Source organism: Phaseolus vulgaris, chromosome 2 (assembly GCF_000499845.2).
Source record: "Phaseolus vulgaris cultivar G19833 chromosome 2, P. vulgaris v2.0, whole genome shotgun sequence".
Taxonomy (NCBI): Eukaryota; Viridiplantae; Streptophyta; class Magnoliopsida; order Fabales; family Fabaceae; genus Phaseolus; species Phaseolus vulgaris.
In genome coordinates, this window is record NC_023758.2 from 24,007,849 (window position 1) to 24,015,640 (window position 7,792).

A 7,792-nucleotide genomic window follows, 5' to 3' on the forward strand; every position below is an offset into this window, starting at 1 on the left:
AAAGTATTTTTAAAACGTAAAAACCAAAATGGTTTGGAAACTATTGTGAGGCATGTCTCCATATCATCACACGAGTAAATATTCTATTCTTTTCCACAACAGACAAGGCTTTCTTTAAAAAATTTGTAGCCCTATTTTATTTATGAAAATTAGAATCTTCTATCTTTAATATTTAAAAACAAAATATAATTTTTGATATTTTAAAATATTATAATATTATAATATGATTGTTCTTTTACAAAATAAATAAATAGAAAGTTAGTGTAAATAGAGAATATATTTACACATGTTATTCTGTTGGTTTTTTATAAAAGGGATGGTCTTGTACTGTTCTTGTTGTATGTTGTGCTCTATTGTAGGTTTTGGGTTTTTTTTATCGATAAATAATAAATCAAATTAAAATAGAGTATTTTAGGAGTATTTCAACCTTTTAAAAAACATCAGTGGACATATAGTGGAAGCAACTAGACTAACTAAAAAAAATGACAGCTATTGCTACATAATTATGCAGCAACCTTAAAAAAAACACCTATGCTAATTGCACTCCATATCTTAGTTGTTCCTAAATTAACAATATATTTAAGATTTAGAGTTTAGGATAAGTGTTTTTTTACTGTAAGTTATAAAAATTTTGTTGGGTAGAGAAAATTTATTATTTTTAATATTTTGATATAAATTAAAATATCTCTTAAATACTATATTTTATTAATTTTACTGATAAAAATAAGTAACTAACAAATTGATGTTGAACTTAGGACCATATTTTATCAAAGAGAGCTTATCACGTAGCCATCAGCATGCTGCATATGATTATGTACAAATCACACTTCCAATTCATCGTTTCACTTATTTTAGGTTTGATACAAAAAAGACATTGAGATGGTCGATTCCCACCATAAATGGAGACCACCAAGTGCTTTTTAGGTATATCTTCATGGAAAGCACATAAAACCAAACACACACAACCTTCTACCCAAACCATAGAGTGTCTTTTGTTTTTTCGCGAAACAAAATTATATATGCATATATATAAATAACGAAGTACTTGGATTGGATGTTATAACCTGTTTACAAATTATGTAAACATGATGCATAAAACCTTTTAAGCTGTACAGATATTCAAAGAGTTTGGTCGTTTGGTGAAAATCCAATTTCTGTCTAACGCCAGTCAAACTGATTTTCTCTGCATTAGGTCTTAGAGTTATCCTACTCTTAATTATAATACATTTTCATAACATTTTAAACAATTTTTTAATAAGCAACATTTCCCACACTTAACAAGTGAGTAAGAAAAAAAAAAGACTTAAATAGGAAGCTAGGAGGCTAGCTCAAAAATATTCTCAAACCCAATTTTTTAATATGACTTCTAAAATAAATTTATTATAAACATTAACAATTTATTGTATGTTATGATTGAATAATTATCCATATATATTATTTGTTAAATAAAAAATATGAAAGAAAAGGAATAAACAGTGAGAATTAAAATAAAAAATAAGTGTTTTGGGCACCCAATATTTAAAAGTCTAAACTTATTAAACTCGTTTTATTTTACTTAACTTAAGTGAGAAGGGTCTTCTAAATTTAAAATATATATTAAATTTTCAGCTTGTAGAAAAAAAATTGCAGAACTTTTATTTACATATTCACCAATTACCTTTACTAAAATTGTTATTTATTCCGCTTCTTTTACTATTAGATCGAGCTAAAAAGTTATTATTTTGATGTATTGATCACTAGTTATGAGTATTTATTGTTTGTTTGATTTAATTATCTAATATCCTTATTTAATTTTAGTGGAGCTTGATTGAATTATAAAGATTTTTTATTTCTAACATTGAGAAAGTTTTTTTAAGTTAAAAATATTTATATATCTTTTGTAGTTGTTGTTTTTCCTCTTATATTCTTACAAGTTAAGAAAAATATTTCTTATATACACTTTAGTATTTTTTTTAATTATTATGTTTTTGTTTTCTAGTCAGTAAGTTCAGAAAACGAAATAAGAAAATATTTTCCTATATATACGAGTTAACTCCTTTTCTTCCTTTCTGTTTATCAATAAAAAATATAATGTATAGAAATATTAGGTGTTCCACCATATATATACATATATATGTATATATATATATACATATATATATACATATATATGTATATATATATACATATATATGTATATATATATATACATATATATATATAACACACATCCAACCCACCTGAGAAACGCCTAAATATATAAAGACGAAAGGATACTGCAGGGATCTGTATACGTAAGAGGGAAGATATAGAAATTTTAAAAAGTTATCATCTTAGTATTTAATGGATATTTGCATACTTAATATATACATCCATATATTTTTCTTTTGGTAAAGTTTTTTTTTATCTAACAAAAAAAAAATATAATTTATTTAAAGGATGATTCAACTCTTATACAGAATACAAGAATATACCCATCTCATTTCAGATATAATAAATTTCATAATTTTACTATCATCTACTACACACCAGCACCAACCAAAATATCTTACCATTCAAAGTTATCACAAAACTAACACCTCTCAAAGACACCAAAAATTATTTTGTCTATCTAAAAACATCATAAATTTTTAATCGAATAATATCTCACTTTATACCAACATCTCATAATATATAAATATATAAATAAATGCAAATATTATTTTAAAAAAATATTTTAAGATTGAATTAAATTTATTCACGTTTTTTAAGATAATATTTATTTAGGTTTATTTTAAGGAGAGTGTGTTGAACTTTAGATTCCGTTTTTTAAAGATTATAGTTTGTACATATAGAAATAAGTTTTTATTTATGGGGTTCGCATATTTGATCGGTTTTAACGTGAAGAATGGAATAAAAAGGGCCACAGTTGAGCCATGCTTAAATTAATGTGATGAATCAGCTTAGGTTTTAGGTGAGATAAGCATTACGTACCTTTTATTAATTGTTCTCATCGGTTCATCCTCATCCTTCTGTTTAGATGGAGACGTAAGATTTATCCATGGTATTGCTAATCTGAATCTGTCTGAATAATTTTGTTTTCATTTTTACCCCATAATTTCCTTGCATGAAATGATTTCAACAAACATTTTTCCATATTAGTCACTAAGATGACACATAAAATTAAATCTTACTTCATCATGCTTTTGACAATATGGCTGATGTTGTTTTCGCATAATTTATGTGACTAAATCAAATCTTGCATTTATCAACATATATACAGAGAATCAAATTCCACTTAAAATAGTTGCCATTTTGGTTTATGTGATGCATTAGGTCAAAGAAATTTTTACCGAAGCATCATATTCGATGAGGAAAAAGATGTAGCTGTCGAGTTTGGTGAGTTAAATAAGCTTTCCCTTGAGCCATCCTCAAAGGTTTATTTTATTTCTTATTAATTAGGTCTCACGGAAAAGATTTGCTGTCGTTTTACCAGCTTTCTTACTTTGCAGGTTATCTGTTTATCACATTGTTATCATGCTCGCATACTTATTTATCTGTTTATTCATTTTGTATCAAAATGAGTAATAAAGAAACAAAATCTAAAGCTAACAGAGGTAAGAGATGATTTTTTTACAGATTATTTAAGTTTAACTAATTTTGTAAAATTGATTTACAAAAATACTATTATTTTTATAAAATATTATTTATTATCTTTGATTAATGTGAGATTTTCAGCATCTAACGTCTAAAAATAATTTTTTGTTTTGTTTTATTATATCTCAAGCAAAAGGAAGATATTTATCTCTTTCTATTTGGCACAGTTAAATGGGATTGGAAAAAGGACAAGTTTCTTTTTAAAATGCAATAACTTGCATGAAAGTTAGTGTTCAATCCCAATTAAATTACTTTTCTTTCAACTACTGATAACTCTTCTCTTCTCACTTTAAAATTCAATTGTAACTATTGCACATCTGAATTATTCTGCATTAGCGTCTCATTGTCAATGAAACATAACATGTCACTGCTTATTAATTCCGCTATTACAAATTAATCCTTTTGATTTTAATTTGACTTAGAAGAGAGAAACCTGCGTCATTAATTTGGGTAGAAAATAATTACGAATTCATTATGACAATTGGAATGAGAGCGACCCTTGAAACACCAACCTTTGCCCAACGACATTATTGATCGAGTCACATAATCTACTTACTGCTGACACAGACTATTTACCATGACAAGATAGGGTAGAAAAGTCAAAAAAAAGCAAAGTAAAGAAAAGAGAATTGCATTGTTGAATTAACATAAACGTAGAAGAGAGAGGTTAGACCGTATAGGAAGACAATAAATACTGAACGTTGATCGTCTGACTTATAATAAACGTTAATCATTTAATATAGATCAGAGGATAATCGTCTAATTTATCACTAGATGATGCTCGTTTAATCCATCACTAGACGATGATTGTATAACTCATACAAGAAAAATTTAAGAAATAAATGAAGTTAAGAGTTCCTTTAAGCTGGGAGTACTAATTGAACATTCTAAGTTTGGAACATATATTTTTGAGCTCAACTCAAGGTAAGAATTTCATGATAATATTAGCAAGTTGAACTTTGATATATATAGGTAGAAGTTTTAGAACATCATTGTTAACCTTCTCTTTCACAATGTGATAATTAATCTCAATGTGTTTTGTTCTTTTATGTGTTTTGTTCTTTTATGGATGACATGAATAGAAGCTATATGAATAATAGACTAATTATTGCAATATAGCAGCGCTGGACTTTTATGAATGACACCAATATCATCAATATTTTAACCATTGTATTTCACAAGTTGTAGTAGTTAGACTTTATATTCAGCTTCTGAAGAACTCATATAAACCATAGGTTTCTTTTTAAAATGCTAATAAATGGGAGAATTTTCAAAGTAAATAATGTATCCTGTGACAGATTTTTTGGTATCACCATAACCAGCCCAGTCGGAGTCACTATACCTTTGATGTGATCTTCATTGTTGGGGACAAGAAATAAATCCCTTCCTAGAGTTTGCTTCAAGTAGTGCAAGATTCTCATAGTAGCCTGATGACGATTATTCGTTGAGCAGAAAAAAACTGACTCAGATGATGAACTGCATGACTGGTATCTAAAGTAGTATTTGTTAAGTAGATCAGTCTTTCTATGAGTCTTTTATAAGATAAAGGATCAAAAATGGCTTTTCCCATGTTAGTTGCAAATTTGGGATTCATGGAATAACACTAGGAGCACAATCCATCATTCTAGCATCTTTAAGAAGATGTACACCATATTTTCTTTAACACAAGTGAGTTCCCAACTTCTAATCCAAGAAAATATGTTAAATTTCTCATATTCTTAATTTTGAAAGTTTTATGGACAAGATCGGTTAAATTTTCAATTTCAGCCAATGTGATATCATCGACATAAACTAAAGAAGCAGTGCTAGAGTTATTACTATTTTAAGAAATAGATAATGATCAGCATTGTACCATGTATAACCTTGTGAAAAAAGACATGTAGAAAGTTTTCAATACCATTTCCTATTGGCTTGTCTTGACCCATATAGAGATTTGCTACAAATCTGACCTTTAGATTTGTTGTGCATACTTGGAGAAATTTACATATATACTTCTTCGTAAAATTCTCTATCCAAGAAAGCATTATTAACATCTAATTGTTTACGCTACTAATTATTAATAGCAATAACAACAAGCATGCAAAAAGTCTAACAATGGTCAACTTAACTACAGGGAAAAGAGTATCAAAGAAATTTAGGCCTTCTAATTGAGTGTATCCTTTAGCAACAAGCCTAGCCTTATACCTACTATGTTACCATCAACTTTTCTCTTATTTTATATATTCATCTACACCTTATATGAGGCAGATTAGTTACATTCCAAGTGTGTGTTATTATTCTCTAAAGCACTAGTTTCATCACTCATAACTTTCCTCCAATTAGAGTACTTATAAGCATCCTCATAGGTTCATGATCACTGTAAATTGTAAGAATAACATGTTTAAAATCAGAAGATGACCAACTAAAAGAAATAAATGAAGAAATTGGGTCTTTGTTGCAAAAGGCTTTTCCATTCTTGGTTGAATTAATCGTTACATGATAATCTTAAAAATATGAAGGAGGATTTCTAACATGGGTATATCTTTCAACATGATTTAAATCATTATTAGCACTATTTTTATCAGTGTTGATAGTATGCAAATTTTCATTATAATCAGTAACATCATCATAAATAATATTTTTAAAGATGTCATACAAAGGCAGAAAAGTGGTTGAAGAGAATTACCTTTTTGCTTATGATCATGATAGGAAAACATTATGATGGGAAAACATTTTCGTAGAAGACAACATTTCTAAATAAATAAATATATATATATATATATATATATATATATATATTATGATTGACTAAAGTAAAAACCAAATATACTTTAATGTTGGCTTTGTAGCCTAAAAATAATTCAAGATTAGCTCTCGGGTCAACCTTCTTTCTTTAAGTTGTAATATTGCTAATGTAGCAAAGGCAACCAAAAAGCTTTATGTTAGAAATAACACACAACTTATCATGCATAATTTCAAAAGGAGAAATGTTATCAAGATAAGGAGTAACAATTATGTTTATTAGAAAAACAACATGTTTCACAGTATAACACCAAAATTGCTAACTAAGATTAGTTTGATATAGTAAAGCTTTATCAGCATTAAGAATATATTGGTGTTTTGTTTCAACAATAGCATTTTGTTCAAGGGTTTCAATGCAAGTGGTTTGATGTATTATGCCACGGGAATCATAGAAACTTTCCATTTTAAATTCTAATTTATTGTCAGATCATATATACATTTAACAGCTTTCTAAAACTGAGTCATAATATACTCAACGAAAATAATAAACTATTTCTTAGCTTTAGATTTATTCTTTGAAAGAAACAACCAGCTAAAATGAGTATTATCATTAAAAATATTCAAAAAAAAATATTTATTATCATTCCTAAAAATACTAGAAATGAGTATTACCATTAAAAATATTCAATAAATATTTATTATCATTCCTAGAAACACTAGAGCATGACCCTCGTATGTCTACATGCATAAGATCAAATCTACAAGTTGTGCGAGAGTTACTATTATGAAGTTTTCTTTGCTTTGGCAAATGACATGTGTTACAAACAAAGTAATTCCTAACACTAATGAAAGGATATTGTCTTTTCATTATCTCAAGTCTTTTGGTAGACAAATGTCCCATTCTCAAGAAACCATATATCATAAATAAAATTTAGAATAGTAGTATTTAAGCAACATGAAACATTATTTTAAGAACATATAACATACAATTCAGCTTCAACCTCACCTACATCAATCATCTCTTTGATCCTTATATCCTAAATTGTGCAAGATTTTGAAAAGATGATAAGTTCAAGGTTGTAGCTAAAAGCTAATTTAGAAATTGAAATCAAATTGTAGCTAAAATTAGGTATGTACAAAATATCTTGTAAAAACATTTTTCCAACAATTTTAATAGTTCCTTTATGAGTTGCATTAACATGGTTTCCATTAGGTAGCTTAACAATGATAGGCACAATAGTATCATAAAACAAAAAATTCTCTAAAGAGCAAGATACATGATATTTTGCTCTAGAGTCAATAATCCAACAATTTTTATTTTTGCTAAAATTATCAATGGAAAGATGTTTACCTTTATGCTTATCATTCATATTAAAGTTCTAATCAATGCAAGTGATAACATATCCAACTTGGTTTATCTGAGCATGTGTCGAATCAACATTATTATCAACCCCAG